General features: G+C 39.0%; 1 protein-coding gene across 1 annotated transcript in view; it reads left to right on the plus strand.

The window, feature by feature from the left end:
* GAB2 (GRB2 associated binding protein 2) overlaps nucleotides 1-17,089 on the plus strand; it is a 178,805-nt gene that overhangs the window by 92,564 nt on the left and 69,152 nt on the right. The gene's annotated exons all lie outside the window — the stretch shown is intronic.

The following is a 17,089-nucleotide window of genomic DNA, read 5'->3' on the forward strand; positions in this document are numbered from 1 at the left end:
AATATAATTGCTTTACACTGTTGTGCCAGTTTTTGCTGTACAACAAAGTGAATCAGCTGTATTTATACCTATATCCCCATATCCCCTCCCTCCCGCGACCATGATCTGATTTTAAACCTTCCTCTCCGGCCTCACTTGCAGTGACCTCTCCCCCTACATTGTTTCCTGTATTCATGCATATGAACTTGCCATCTCCAGAGGATGCCATGTATTTTGATGCCTCCTTATGCTTAAAATATGGAATCTCTTCCTGCCCTTTCACCCGGGCGTATTCTTTGACTCCTTTCTCAAGGTACAATAAATCAGCCTCTTTTCTCTGTTCCATAATTATTATAACTCTTTATCCTTTTTAACACTGCCTATCTGCATTAGGGTAGCAGATGGTGGTTATTGAGCATGCACAGTGAGCCAGGTGCTGAGATTGGATTGGTACTAAGTAGATGCTCAATAAATTTTACTTTCTTCCCCACTTTGCACAGTGTATGTTCAATCCTGCAGTTGAATTCTTTGGGAATGACAGCATTCCACCTTTAAATCAGCAGTATAAGAAATGGGAAACTACTTTACCTACTCTGGAGCATCTTTCTGAAATCTTTCCTGAGAGTCAAATTTCTGTCTGAGGTGAGCAATCTCTCAGGTATTTGGAAGTTCTAAGAGGCTTTTGTGCTTGAAGAGGAATAACATCATCCTAATAGATGACAGTAAACATTACTTGTTACTTACAGATTTGTTTAAATTCATTTAAACAAATAAGCGAGTAATTGCCACGACAAGTTTAATTTGGCTGATTCTCTTGAATACTTCAAAAACCTTAAATAGTAAACAAGACATATACAAATACAGTGGTTATAAATCTTATTTATATACTTATGCTTAATCTTATTCTAAAACATCAACACATTGGGTTTAATTAATTTCTTCATTATTTTTGTGCTTATTTGCATGCTATACTTATTTTGATATCTTTCCAAGATTTGTTATAATTTTGACTTTCCCAGGCAAATGACCTTTTCCACGGAAACAACCAAGAAATCACTGACCAGAACGAAAAGGAAAAGGAAAACCTTTTCAAATTGGCTAAGTCCTGGTATCCAGTTGTAAACTAACTGATCCTTGGTTGGGGTCCATGGCTTGGTCTCCTCACAGTGTTTTAGATCCCTGCCACTGGTTATGAGGCTGAGCTTCATTTTTCTAGATGAACTTCAGTTGTTACATTAACATAACTTTTAGTTCATGCCTTTCACGTAGGTTTTATCTTCTTATAATCTAATTTCCTCCTTTGAAATGAGGAATTTTTAGTCTCTCACTTCGCCAGAGTTATAAAACACTGTCCAGTCATTACACTCTAGTGACCTGAATGTTACCATTACTCAGAACTTACTACTTACGCTTCAATAAGCGCATCATTGTAATTAGCAATACACGTAGGAAAAAGGTCCTCAGAGTGTGGTTCCAGACCCAGTCAGTGTGGTGTCAGCCAGCATCTTTTTTTGAAAAGATGTTAGAAATGCAAATTCTCAGACCCCTCCCCAACCTCAGTCTTCTAGATCAGAAACTCTGGGGGACAGGGCCCAGGAATCTGCATTTCAGCATGTCCTCTAGGTAACTCTAATGCACGCTGAAGTCTGGGAACCACTGCTAGAAGATGAGTGAATAGGAGTTCATGAAGTCAGCTCTGCTCTGCAAGCTGAAGTATTACCTGGGAGTATAGTGTTGGACCCTCATTCTATTTGGTTGGTATTTGTGACCACCAGTGCTTTTTAATTGTTAGACACCCCCTTGTCCATTTTGTGAGCGCCTAGCTATGACCACAAATGCTGATCCATCCTTCCTAGTCTTTCTGTAATTTCTACTTTTTCCTGTAATTCCTCCTTATTCATAATTCCCTGTGTTGATTCTTTCTCTGCTTATACAGATAGAAACAGGCACACATCTATAGCTTATATCAGGTATATTGTGTAATAGAAGAAAGTCTCATGTATAGACTGCCCTTCTTATTAAAATCAATAAAAATACCCAAAAAGCCCTATTATATTCACCTTTCTTTTGTATAAAAAAACTTCTGTACACTTTAATCCTTTGAATATTATGAACTCATATTTTCACAGGCTTAACTTACTTTTAAACCTAAAACGTTACAACTTGGCCATTGGGAACACCTTTAAATCTAGTCCTTTTGACTTTAAACATCCTTGACATTTTCTTCTCTGTGTGTTTTAAAGAACGCTTGTTTTTATTATTCAATAAACAGCATGCTCAGACCTCTCCTAATTTTTTTTATTCCACAACATGGAATCAACTCCCCTCCAAGAATTCTGATTCCTTTGGTGGAAAATAATAGCAAAGACTCACATCCAGGACTGCAAGTGCACATGAGAGGTGGTGGTGTTCACTAAGCACCCTTAAGGACTGAGTTAGAAAGTTCTTTTCTCAAAGTTATGTGTTTATATATGGGTACCATACCTAACCTTTCTTAGCATGTGTGGTTTTTGTTAACCAACTAAGACGATCGCCTACATAGACATCAGGAGATCATTTTAGTTACCTACTGTGGTCTTTTGCACTGAATTATGCCCAGATACAGGGGTGATAAGAAGCCCACATTCAGAACAATTAGAAGATAAAGTTAATATTTGTACATTATGCTTTTTAAAAAACATATATACCATGCCTTATTTTTTCCTCCCCATAACCATGTGAGGTAGGTGGAATTTGTTCCTTAGTCTGAGGAAACTAAGGCTTGCAGAGGTTAAGTGACTCATTGGGGTCACACAGCTAGTAAGTGATGCCAGGAATTTGAACTCACATCTTGAGATTCTCAATCCTGTGTATTTTCCACTTAACCATGCATCTTTTCTGTTTCTGCCTTCAAGAAGGTTACAAAACACTTGTGCATCTGAAATAACATAAATAACATTCTTGATGAAACTTGGAGCTATTATAAACCAAAGAGTGCTTACAAATAATCTCTACTTAAAATCCCTTTAGAGACATTTTCTGGTCTAATTTCACTCTACATTGATATTTTAGAAAGTATATAGCTTGGGATTAATAAATTATGTTATATTCTGGTTTATGGAAAGCTTATTTTGGTTTAGGGTACAGTAAAGTTGAAAACAAAGATAAAATGCCAAATTTCTAGAGAGGGCAGACATGAATAGGTATAAGGGCTTTAATATTGAGGTATGCATCCTAGAGATTAAACTGCTGGACTTGATTCTGTATTTTTGACTGCTACAGTGTAATGTTATTTGCTCAGAGAAGGGTTAACGTCAGAAATAGTTTGTTTCAACCATAGAGTTTTATTCAGAAAGGCACTAGGTTTGAGCCTGGGAGATACTTGAAGAAGGCGTAGCTCCCCAGTTGGAACCTGCAAACTTTTGTCCTGAAGTCGTGGAAGAAACTGAGACTTTGGGAGAGTTTCTAGGGCCCAGAGGACCCTGTGTCACAGAGTCAGTGTGTCTCAAGATGGAAAATTATCTAAGAGGTGAGTGTCGGTTCTGATACTTATTCAGCTGCATTGTTCACACAGACGCAGGTAGAGAGGCTACCTAGAAGTAAATGGAATAGGTGGTTTTTACTTCTTAAGATGAAAAGGTCCCAGTTCTATTTCCTGAAGTTGTCAGCACACACTTCCACACATAGAGACAGCTCTGAATCAGCTAAGTGACCAACAGTAGCTTATAAAGTAATAAAGCTTCAGGGCATCAGAGCCCCAGTGTGCCACCTCCCCTTCCCTGTGGAAAGCTTTGTACCACATTCAAGATCCATTCCTATCCTCAACTCCCATCCCTCCCATCAGTCTTACATCTTAAAGTAAATATAAGTTGTTGTAGACCATTGCTAGGAAATTTTTGCAATCTAAGAGTTAGGATGTATATGTATATCAAGTCACCACGTATATCAAGTACACTTTAAATATCTTAAATTTTATGTCTTTATAACTCAATAAAGCTGAAAAAAATTTGCAGAAAAAATTTTTTAAGATAGGGTTCATTTTAGAAGGAAAGGCTTTGGGTTCTATTTTTAAAAAACCCGCACATTAGGATAACAATACATAGCATGGTATAAAGGAAACTTGGATTCTTCTAGCTCTCTATGAGTTTAGTAGGTCATCACTATTTTCTGGATGAATGTTCCCTGATCTACAAAATGATGATGATGATCCCTTTCTTGCCTTCTTTGTAAGAATTTCGAAAATACAAAAGTGAGGTTTGTATTCTGAGAGCCTATCAGTACGGAGTCCTCCGCCAGCATATTCAGCTCAGCTGTTGCTTCATGAAGGGGAGGATGAGCATGGTCCCTGCCCTTCCAGAGAGCTTCCCAAGTGCATTTGAGTAGAATCTTAAAGGATTAGCAGTATCTGATAGGGAACACCTCAAGAGCACACAATAGCATGGCTGCTTGGGTTAGAATACTATATTCTGCGTGGAGTCTAGGATGTTTGTGGGGATAAGATTGGACAGAGGGAGGGCTTCCCTGGTGATGCAGTGGTTAAGAGTCCGCCTGTCAGATGGCTAACAAACACATGAAAAGATGCTCAACATCACTAGTCATTAGAAAAATGCAAGTCAAAGCCCAATGAGTATCACTTCACACCAGTCAGAATGGCCATCATCAAAAAAATCTAGAAACAATAAATGCTGGAGAGGGTGTGGAGAAAAGGGAACCCTCCTGGCACTGTTGGTGGGAATGTAAATTGGTACAGCCACTATGGAAAACAGTATGGAGGTTTCTTAAAAAACTAAAAATAGAACTATCATATGACCCAGCAATCCCACTCCTGGGCATATAACCTGAGAAAACCGTAATCCAAAAAGAAACATGTACCACAATGTTCTTTGCAGCACTATTTACATGGAAGGACATGGAAGCAGCCTAAATGCCTATCGACAGATTAGTGGATAAAGAAGGTGTGGCACATATATACAATGGAATGTTACTCAGCCATGAAAAGGAATGAAATTGAGTTATTTGTAGTGAAGTGGATGGACCTAGAGTCTGTCATACAGAGTGAAGTAAGCCAGAAAGAGAAAAACAAATACCATATGCTAACACATATATATGGAAGCTAAAAAAATGGTAGTGATGAACCCAATGACGCAAGAACAAAGATGCAGATGTAGAGAATAAACTTGAGGACACGGGGTGGGGGCCGAAGGGGAAGCTGGGACAAAGTGAGAGAGTAGCATTGACATATATACACTACCAAATGTAAAATAGATAGCTAGTGGGTAGCTTCTAACAGGGAGATCAACTCTATGATTGGTGATGACTTAGAGGGGTGGGATAGGGAGAGTGGGAAGGAGTCACAGGAGGGAGGGGATATGGGGATATATGTATAAATACAGCTGATTCACTTTGTTGCACAGCAGAAACTGGCACAACAGTGTAAAGCAATTATACTCCAACAAAGAGCTTAAAAAAAAAAAAAAAAAAAAGAATCCGCCTGCCAGTGCAGAGGACACGGGTTCAGTCCATGAGCCGGGAAGATCCCACATGCCACAGAGCAACTAAGCCCCATGCGCCACAATTACTGAGCGTGTGCTCTAGAGCCCACGAGCCACAACTACTGAAGCCTGCGTGCCTAGAGCCCCTGCTCCGCAACAAGAGAAGCCACCACAATGAGAAACCCGAACACCGCATTGACGAGTAGCCCCCACTTGCCACAACTAGAGAAAGCCCCTACACAGCAACGAAGACCCAATGTAGCCAAAAAATTAAATAAATAAATAAATAAATAAATAAATAATCTTTAAAAAAATAAAAAGATTGGACAAAGGGAAAGGTGTAGAAGGCAATTACAGGAAGCAATTTGGGGCCAAATGAAAGAAGGTCCTTGCATATTATCCTGATTAGTTTGGACTTAGTATTGTAGGCACATGCTTTCTAAATTTTTTTATATCACAAAAAAATAGCATTTTAATGTCAGGTTGCAGGTAGCTTGTGGCCAGAGGTAACTGGGCCAAGGACTTCAGCTTTCTTAGGCTGAAGTAACCAAAACCTTTCAATAACTTGGCACACTCTCACTGGTTGAAAAGTGCTGCTAGGCAACAGGAACCTAGTTAACAAACTTCAGGAAAATTCTTTTTCCATCTCTCTAGAATCCCAGATTGTAATGTGACTTCAACTCTTTAGGTTCCTGCATTTCTATCTTTGTGGAAATAGAATACATCAAAAATGGACCAGTCCATTACTACAGATCCTGAAGATATTAAAAGATAATACAAGATTAGTAGTTGCTAGTGTCTGGAAAGAGGAGGGAATGGACAGTGGCTGCTGATGGGTACAGCATAGTTCTGGGGGAGATGATATTATTTGGGAATTAGGTGGTAGTCATGGTTGCATAACATTGTGAATATACAAACAAACAAACATTGAATTGTACACTTTAAAAGGGTGAATTTTTTTGTTTTTTGTTTTTGTTTTTTTGGCTGCACTGGCTCTTTGCTACAGGCTTCTCTCTGGTTGTGGCATGTGGGCTTCTCTAGTTGTGGTGGGCGAGCTCCAGAGCATGCAGGCTGAGTAGTTGCAGTGCACAGGTCTAGTTGCCCCACCACATGTGGGATCTTAGTTCCCTGACCATGGATCAAACCCGTGTCTCCTACATTGGAAAGCAGATTCCTAACCACTGGACCACCAGGGAAGTCCTTAAAGGGATGAATTTTATGGTATGTGATTGTATCTCAATTTTTTACAAAAAGATAATAGAATATTACTAACAGCTTTTTGCCTGAATAAATTTGTTAATGTATATGTGATGGGCAAATTCTGTGAAAGACATATATTGTCACAGCTGGCACAGAAGAAAGTAAAATTCCAAATAGCCCTGTATCTATTTAAAAAATCAACTTATAATTAAAAACCTCCCACAAAGAAAACTCCAGGCCTGATGGCTTCTCTATTGAATTCTATTGAACATTTAAGTAGGAAATGGTATCATGTCATTTCTTTCCAGATTGATCCCTACATTCAATGCAATCCCAATCAAAATCTTGGCATTTTGGTTTTTGTTGCTGTTGTTGTTTTTGGTAGAAATTGACAGGCTGATTCTAAAGTTTTTATGGAGCTGCAAAGGAATTAGAATATTCAAAACAGCTTTGAAAGAGAAGAGCAAAGTTGAAGGACTCTACCTAATTTCAAGACTTATTATAAAACTGCTGTAATCAAGACAGTGTGGTATTGGCAAAAGTATATATAGAAAGAGATCAACTGAACATAATGGAAAGTCTAGAAATAGACCTACATATATTTGGTCACTGATTTTCAACAAAAAATGTCAAGGCAATTTGATAAGGAAAGGATATTTCTTTTCAACAAACCCTGCTGAAATAGCCGTGTATACATGTGGAAAAACATGGACTGTGATCCTTACCTCAGTTTGACCCAAAATGCATCATAGACCTAAACCTAAAAACTAAAGTTATAAAACTTCTACAAGAAAATGAAGCAGAAAATCTTTCTGACCTTGTGGTAGACAGAACTTTCTTAGACAAGAAATATAGGACACAAAAAAGCCTGAAGTATTTAAAAATGATAAATTGGAAAAAATTAAAGACATTTGTTCTGTAAAAGACACCGTTAAAAAGTGAAAAAGCAAAAGCAAGCCACAGACTGGGAAAATATATTCTCAATACATATATCTGACAAAGGACTGTATCCACAATATATATAAAGAACTCTTAAAACTCAATAATAAAACAAAAAACTCAGTTTAAAAATGGACAAAAGATTTGAACAGACATCACAAAAGAAGATGAACAACCAATAAGCACATGGAAAGATGCTCAACATCATTAGTCATCAGGGAAATGCAAATTAAAACCACAATGAGATGCCCCTACACACCCACTAGGTTGGCTATAATGGCTAGGTGTTGTGGAAAAGCTAGAATATTCACAAATTGCTGGTGGGAATGCAAAAATGGACAACCACTTTGGAAGACAGTTTGTCAGTTTCTTCTAAAATTAAGCATATACTTACCATGTGACCCAACCATTCCACTTCTAGGTATTTACCTAAGAGAAATGAAAACATGTTCACAAAAAGACATACATGATTATTCATGGCTGCTTTATTCATAATAGCCCCAAACTGGAAACAGTGTAACTGTCCATTAATAGGTGAATGGTAAACAAATATGGTAACTCCTTAAGATGTTACACTATCAGCAGTTAAAATCAGCAGTTAGAAACTGATTCATGCAACAATCTGGATGAATCATAAAACTTTATGTTGTGCATCAGAAGGCAGGCACAAAAGAATATTTACTGTATGATTCCATTTCTGTGATACTCCAGAGAAGACAGATCTAATTTATAGTGATAGAAAGCAGATCAGTTATTGCCTGGGGCCAGGTGGAGTGTGGATTCATCTGGAAATGGCACAAGGGATCCCTTTGGGGTGATGGAAGTGTCCTGTCTTGATTGTAGTGGTGGTTATATGGTGTATACATTCATCAAAACCCATCATCCTGAACTCTTAAAATGGGTGAATTTTACTGTATATAAATTATATACCTTTGTAATGTTGACTTTTAAAAAACAAGGGGGAAAAAAAAGAAGCGTTAGCCCAGAGATCATTCTTCTAATGCTATATGCTGACTTCTTATAAATTAAAAAAAAAAAAAGGCTTTCCAATAAATCATATGGAGGTGGTGGAATAGTCTCTATATGAGGGCTCCCAGGAGGCAGACAGGGCATCTGTTTGAGCACGTGAGTTAATCTTTGGAATTAGGTTCAGTTTCTCCTTCCATCCTTTGGATTATTTCCCTGCTTTTATATTGAGTCCTGTGATTAGGGAAGAGAAGCCAGGCTCCAGAAGGGCCCTACATCCAGTTCATCTTGTACTTTAGAAGTAGCTTTTCCCCTATTTGCTCATAACCAGCCAGTTCCAGAAAGCACTGGACTTTATGCTCTTATTCATGTATATTCACAGTCTGAATACCTTAGGAATACTCTAGTGCAAGGGGCAGGAAGCCCTACCTGACTTTTCCAACGCTTTGTCTTTTCCTGGGATCTTAAATGTCAGAAATTGAAGGCAGGTTGGAGGTCCACAAAATCAACACTTGTGCTTTATAAATGCGGAAACCGTAGGTCAGAGCAGAAAAGTGGTTTCCCCCTACCCAGCTACCTGATTAGAGACAAAGCTGAAAGTATCAGTACAACCAGATCTCCATGGTCCACTTCTTCCTCCAGTGCAGCTCGCTGAATTACAACTGCATTTTATCAACCATCATGAACAATGTAGCGCAGTGTTTCTCAAAATGGGGTTCTTGGACATTGTGTAGTAGAGTCATTTGGGGTTTGTATCCCTGGACCCCACCCTAGACCTACTGAGTCTGACTCTCTACTGAGGCTGGGACCTGGGAACATCTACATTTAAACAGATGTCTCAGTGATCCTGATACACAGGAAAGTTTTAAATACCACTGTTGTTTAAGAAAGTATGAAACTAGGTCTTTAGGGAAGCCGAAGCCTGCGTAGTCTTCCACTCTCTCTTTTCTTGGGGTTGGGGAGGCGAATGAGAGAAGCCTTTGTCCTCGAGGAAAGGAAACAGTTTAACTGTATTTGTTGGCATTATTTGTCTACCCTTCCCCCAACTTTGCCCTGGTTTTCCCTGGTAACCTTCACTTAATTCAGGCTTTAAATACAACTTCGATCAGAGCATTCAAGGACATGAAAGGGAGGTCCTTCGATGGAATGACCTTTGTTTCTCCAAAATGCAAAGGGTTGGCAACGCCTCATTTGTTGTTTTGTCAGTGGAAGAGGTAATTTCACTAATGGGTTCCCTGAATCCTCTGCAGAAAGATTGACCTGGTCTTTGGGGAATCAATCTCATAGAATTCAGTCAATGTAATCGCTGATACAAGGCTCTTTGGTTTCCCAGATTGTGACCCGCTTCCTCTCACACATGTCAAATTCATTTTACCCTTTTGAGTGGGTAGAGTGCACTGTGAGCGGTTGGCAGAGAGATGTGGCTGTGGTTCCCTTCCCCGCTGTAGGTCATAACGCAACACCTGCTTGCTCAAGCTGGAAATCTGGGGGTCTTTTTCTATTCTTCCTTCTCCCACATCCCCCATCTTCAGTCTATCCCCAGGGTCAGCCGTTTCAGCCTCTGACATATATCTTGAAGGTATATATCCTTTGCCACCATGCTGATCCAGATGCCATTATTTCTTAGTTGTCTATCTGAGCTCCGTACTCATGCTCTTTCCTTCTTCACTTCATTTGCTACAAGCCAGAATGATCCTTTAAGAAATGTAAATGTGAAAAAATGTAAAACCATTTAGTGGTCTCATGTTCTGTTTATTTAAAAATACAGAAATATATGGATTAAAGTATGAAACTTCCCTTATACTCTTATATACCCAGCTCTCCTCCGTAGGAAACCATTGCTAACAGTTTGGAATGCTTTTCTGAGCATTTGTAAGACACTGTGTGTGTGCATGTGTATACTATATATGTATACTATAAATACACATATATATGTGGTTGTGTGCATATATACGTATCCATGAATATACAGGGTTCTTAATATATGTAGGATCATACTACATTGTTCTTGTTTGTTTCTTCAATTGCTAATATATCAGTTTATTTAATTATGCCTCTATTGAAGGATCTTCTATTTAAGATAACAACTACACTTCATAAAATAACCTCCAAGCTTTCATTATGATCTGTCCCTGCTTTGTTTTCCTGATACTTCCCACACACTGTGCTCCAGCCCTGACCCTCTGTCAGGTCTTCCCATGAGCCAAACTTTCTTCCTCTTCAGGGCTTTTGCACATGTTGTTCTCTCTGCCTGGGATGCTCTGCTAGGTACATGACAGTGGTTCTGACATGGTGGACTGCATCCTTAAAACACACACACCCTCACTCACACCAAGCATTACTTATGCAGGGAATAAGTGTTTTACATGTGTTTCTACTTTAAAAAAAATGTAGATATTGTGATTAGCAAAATAATTGAGTTAGTGGATTCCTAGCAGCTTTTATTTATTAGTTAATAAATACTAAAATATATATTGTTCTTTGGGGGAATTCTCAAATTTTTAATTTTACATTAATACTTGATATTGAGAAAAATTGACCAACAAAATACATAAAACCCAGCATGTGAAGCCCTTCTTAAAATAGCCCCAAATCACTCTCCTAGCCTTCCTTTCAGTGATTGCCTTTCCATGTGTTTTTTATCCTCCTCCTTTCAGCTGCACAAACTTATCTTTACTATTTGAACACACCAAGCTTTTTCATATATAATTGATACTCTTGTTCAGAGATCCCAGCCTCCATATTTGCGAATTCACCTATTTACTAAAATTTATTTGTAACCCCAAAGCCAGCACTCACAGTCACAGTCATGCAATGTGCAGAGCAGTGAAAAGTCTGAGCTCCCCACATGCATGTTCCAAGCTGAGAAGGAACAAAGCCACACTCTGCCTTCTTGTTCAGTTCTTACCCTGTAAACTAGTGCCCTTTCCTCTTAATGTCATGTTTTTCACATTTTTGTGCTTTTTTTTGTTTGATGATTTCACTATTTAAAATGCCTCCCAGCAGAGTGCTGAACTGCTGTCTACAGCTCCTAAGCACAAAAAGATCATCCTGTGCCTTTTGGAGAAAACATGTGTTAGATAACCTCCATCCAGACTTGAGTTACAGTGCTGTTAGCCGCGAGTTCAGTATTAATGAATCAGCCGTATATGTTAAATAAGATGTCTTTACACAGAAACAAACATAAAACAAGATTATGTATGGATTGGTTGACAAAATTTTTTTTTTTTTTTTTTTGGCTTGCAGGAACCTAACCCTGAATTTCCTCTAGGGGAAATGATTCAGTATTTGCTACTTCGGTGTTTGTGGTGGCTTTATAGACCATAACTACTGTGAATAATGAGTTAACTGTACTTGTATTATTCTCTTTTCCTGAAAAGTTCCTCCTCCAGTATTTTTTCTTCAATTACCAAAACTCCTCTCATCCTTCAAGACCCAATCCAGGTATCACCTGTGCTCTGCAACATTCCCTGACTCCTCCCAAGCAGAGTGCTCTCTGTTCATACCTCTATTGGAGCCGTGACCTGAGCACACTGAGTTACCTATATACTGTACCTGCCTGTCCTTTCCATAGATCACGAGATCCTAAAGGACCTGGCACTAACAGGCACTGGGATTTGTCAACAGTGTTGACTGAATGAATGGAAGGAGGAAGGGGAGTAAATACTAATGGAAAAGAAATTGAAAATGAAGGAAACAGAAAATGGATTGAATAATGAATTTGACAGGAGCATGTAGAAAGGACCTCTGAGTCGTTCTTGTGGTAACAAACTGATTTGGGTCCAGAATAGGACACGTACTTAAAACCTGTGTTGATTAGATAGCGCCCTAAATTGCCTTAAGTGAATAAAGAGTTTATTGAGTCACCTTAGCCAAAAAGGGGACACCTGGCTTCAGGATCACCTTGCTTTATGATTCACATTTCATCAAGGTCCATCTTGTCAACTCTACTCTCTCTGTCTTGGTTGTTCTTAGACTCCAAAGGGTGGTCCCTGCAACCTCAGGCTCTTATCATGCCAACCTTCTCTCCAGTGAAAGCCCACTCTTAGTAACACAAACAGAAGTTCTGGTGTTGAATCTTAATGACTGCTTGAGCTGGCTTAGAGCTCGTGCCCATCGCTGAACCAATCACTGGATGAAACGTATTAACTGGCTTAATTTCGGTTCCCATGATCCACCCCTTGAAGCGTATGGTTGGAGTCAGTTTCACATAAAAAACATGCATTTTTCCATGCTATCGTTTGTGTTTTTGGTGTCTGTGTACTATCTCACCCAGGATAGAAATGGTCAGAATCCTTGAAGTGTTGCATTAGCAGGTCATCTGACAGAGAGGTTTTGTTTGTATGTTTTTACCAAGAGAGGGAGCAAATAGACATTCTTTCCTTTTATTTCTTTGGTGTACCTTTTATTGAATAGTTACGTAGTGCATAACATCCATCAAGCACTGTGCTAAATTTGGGAGATAAAAAAGCTCCTGACCTCAAAATGGACTCCTCTTGTGGTAAGATAAAGTTCATTCTGTTCCCAAGGAATAAAGTAGGTTCATTGGAGTCAGAGAGAATCTTCATTACTCAAGTGAATGAGTCAGGAGCATATAACTATGATCCTAGGGGATTTGGATTTGAGGATTAGAGATAACACTGGACTAGGAGCTGAGACCTAGATTTCAATTCCTCTATCGCCATCACCTACTAACTGTGAACTTGACTTTTCATAAACTCTGTGGCCAGTATTTCTCAAAGTATAGTCAGCAGTTCATCCACATTAGTTTCTCCTTAAGTTCTTTCTGGACCCTAAGCCCTGACACACTGGACCAGAAGACTGGGGCTGCGATCTCTGCAAATTGTTTAACTTCGATGAACCTCATTTTCTTCATCTGTAAAAAGGGGATTGTAGTTGCCTCGTAGCATTGGTTTCAGGATTAAATGTGGTAATGGATAGAAAGCACATGGAATCTAGCAGGAGCTCAACAAGTGCCTTTTTTCCCCTCCCTCAGAGTGTAGAGTCACCATGGTCCAGAGTAGTTGATGGATACCTAGAGGAAGGATAGCAAGAAGCTCTTTCTCACTCAAGAGGTTTCTCCAGAAATGTGTGACTGTTACATGACCCACTGGATTCTTGTTTGTTCTTAACTGCTATGGGGCATAAGTTTGGCCTAGTGTTCTTCATGCTACAGTGTGTTGGGATATAATTGCACATCATGTACTCAAAAGTCAGATCAAATTCTTCTTCTGTCTTTGTGATCATTTGGGCTGGAACTCAAACTACATCACCACCTGGCAGTTTTACCAAGAAAAAGGTGAGTGTGAGTGGTGAGTGTGTGCATATGTTATGGGTGGATTTTTTTTTATATATAAAGCAAAGAGCTTTTTGAAGATGCAATATTATGTTTTTAATGTCCCTGAATAATAAGCTGAGTTTATTGATATCATCCAGTAACTTCAGTTGGAGTCTAATTAACTAACTATAATTCTCTTATTAACAGGGTTCTCCTGGTTTGTTGGCAGTTTCTGGCTTTACCCTCATCAGAAAGAGGGAAGTTAAAAGAACACGCCCATTTCTAAGAGTTACGCAAAACCCTTTTCCAAGAAATGTCTTGACCCTTCTACAACTTCAGCCACAAAGCATGTGAGATTTGGTATCTGGAAAGATGGTTTGAGGCTCTGAGAAGTCCTTAGTCATCAAAGAAAAGTTCTGTTATCTTTGGTATAATACCTAAGGCAGGACAGAAAATTCTGGAGTTTCAGAAATATTTTCAACTGTCAAGGCTGAAACTAAGGGCGTTCTAGTTAATACTTGGTTTTGTGGAAGAACACATCCTTCTGTTCCAAGAATCTGAGTAATCTGCTTAAATGAGGTGTTACCATGTCGGTAATCATTTTCTTGGTTAAAAATACATCAGGCTCTCAAGGTTGGAAGAGACCTTCGTCCCTTTCTGTCTTCTTATCCACTGCTTGACTCTCCCTCCCTACCCCTAGTGTAGGCCAGGGCCCAGCAAGTAAATCTTGCCTACTACCTCTTTTTCTAAATAGTTTTATTGGAACAAATCTACTATGGTTTGCTTACAAATTGTTTATGGCTTCTTCCATGCCACTATAGATTCGAGTAGTTGTGAGAAACTGTATGGTCTGTGAGGCTTAAAATATTTACTCTCTGCTCTTTACGAGAAAGTTTGCTATCCCCTGCTCTAGGCTAATTCCTCTTTAGTATCTCCAGTGCTGAGTAGTCCTTCAGTTTCCAAAGGACCTGCTTTGGACCACTCTTGGAAAATTCTTACTTACACTGAGCTAAAAATCTGCTTTTCTATAGCATGCTCCTGCTGACCCTAGTTCAGCTTTAGTATGTGGGATCACCCAAAATAAATCAAATCGTTCTTCTGCGTGTTAGCCCCTTATGTCTCCGAACACAACAGTCATGACTCTGGGCAAAACCTCACTAAATCCTGGCACCATTGGATTTCAAGACCCTTCACACCATCAGAACTGAACATGGCACTCCCATGTGATCAGTATAAAGCTGAACTGGGGTCCACCCAAGTTTTCCAGGTGCCAAGAGCAAGAGGAAAAAGTCACGGCTACATTCTACGTGCTTGGAGACCTTGGAATTTAACCCAAAGAACAGAGACAGGTTCCTGTGGGGTATACACTCCACTCAAAGCTAGAATGATGCAACTTCCGGGCCGTATGTACCCATGGTGCATGTCTGTGGTCTGGGTGGTTGTGAAACAGTTTGGTGTTTTTTTTACTGGATTTGGGTACAAAAGGAAAACAGTCACTTCTGTTTCATCAGAGAAGGTGGTGTCGTTGTTTTAATCCTAGACACAAATGGAAGGTTCTAACTTTGTTGAGGGTGGGCCCTTACGCCATGTACTTCTTTAAGCCCCGTTGTTGAGTAAAGTGACTTGCATTGTCTTTTGTGCTCTGTCTCCCTACCATCATCTCTCACTATTGCAAACTATTGCAACAGCTTCTTAGTTTTCCTGCCACTTGTTTTTCCTTTCTCTGGCTGGTCTTCCTCATTCTGCCAGTTAAGGACATAGCACTAGTTATCATTTCTCTGCTAATCTGTTCTCTTCAGTGGCTTCCCATTATCAATAAAGGAAAGATTAAAAATTCTTAGGATGATGTTGGCTTTCCAGGACCACCAAACTTTTCCTTTCCTCTTTGTTTTCCATATTCAAAAATGACTGTTCCACGTTCTCTGAACTTGTTGTGTATTTTCCCATACCCAGGTTTTAGTCCTACTATATGCTCTGTAAGAATGGACCTTTCCTCCTTCCTTCCCCAAACCATATATCAAACCCTACCTTCTTCACTGTACATATTCATTCATGCTCATTTCTCTTTCTTGCTCTCTCTCTCCCTCTCCTGCCCATCCCTAAAGGTTTGATTCTCTGCTTCAGGTCTGATAGCACATTGTGTCTCCTTTTATGTCGCTTATAAAAATCCGCTTTTCATTTTAGGGATATGTGTTCATGTCTTCTCTCCCTGCATTGTTGTAAACATTGTAAGTTACTTGAAAGGATTGTTTGGGTTTTGCCTCCTTTCTTTCTCCTTCAAAGCATTTAGCAGAATTGTGCTTGTTTTACTGAATAGTATAGAAGGAGCTCATTGATTTGTCATGTACAGTAAGGTAGCAAGAAGAGTTGAGTTGGGAGTAGATGATTTGAATCTGAGAGACTGGTAGAATCCTGATACCTTCAACCAAAATTGAGAGGAGTTGCTGATGTGCGGTATGGGGCAAGACAAAGAACAAAATAATGCCTCTTTAATGGTGAAAAAACAATGAATTGGAAATCTGGGACTCTTTCACAATGATAACTCTGCCAATTACATGATCTCAGAATGTCCTTGGGCTGCTTTAGATTCAGTAACTGTGTTCTTGGTATGTGCCATGCAGTTTGCTACTAGCTGCTTTCACACATAATTGTACTTAATTCTCAAATCAATATTATTAGTTTTATTATTTTCCCTTTTATATATTTGGTTATTAAGGTTTAAGAGATGTTAAATTTGTCCAAGGTTGTAGAGCAAGAACTAGGACTATAATTTGGATCTTTTCACCCTAATCTCTAGCTTTGCTTGTCACATTCTGCATCTATCTCATTCTGTTCTTATTTCTCTGCATTTATGCCTCTTGATTTGAGTTTTTGTTGATCTGAATTAATAGTGTTTCTTCTGCCTGGCTGGGTTATACCAGGAATTAGGCATAAAAGTGAAATAAGTAAATCAGGCTAAGTGAAATAAGCCAGTCACAGGACAAATATTGTGTGATTCCACATATATGAGTAGTCAAATTCAAAGATACAGAAAGTCTGAAAGTGGTTTTCAGGGGTTGGGTGTAGGGAGGAATGGGGAGTTAATGTTTAATGGACACAGAATTTCAGCTGGGGAAGATGAAAAAGTTCTGGAGATGGATAGTGTTGATGGCTCTACCACAGTATAAATATACTTAATGCTGCAGAACTACACACTTAAAATGGTTACAGTGGTAAATTTTATGTTATGTTTTACCACATTGAAAATATTTTTTTT

This window comes from Hippopotamus amphibius, chromosome 9, assembly GCF_030028045.1.
Source record: "Hippopotamus amphibius kiboko isolate mHipAmp2 chromosome 9, mHipAmp2.hap2, whole genome shotgun sequence".
Taxonomy (NCBI): Eukaryota; Metazoa; Chordata; class Mammalia; order Artiodactyla; family Hippopotamidae; genus Hippopotamus; species Hippopotamus amphibius.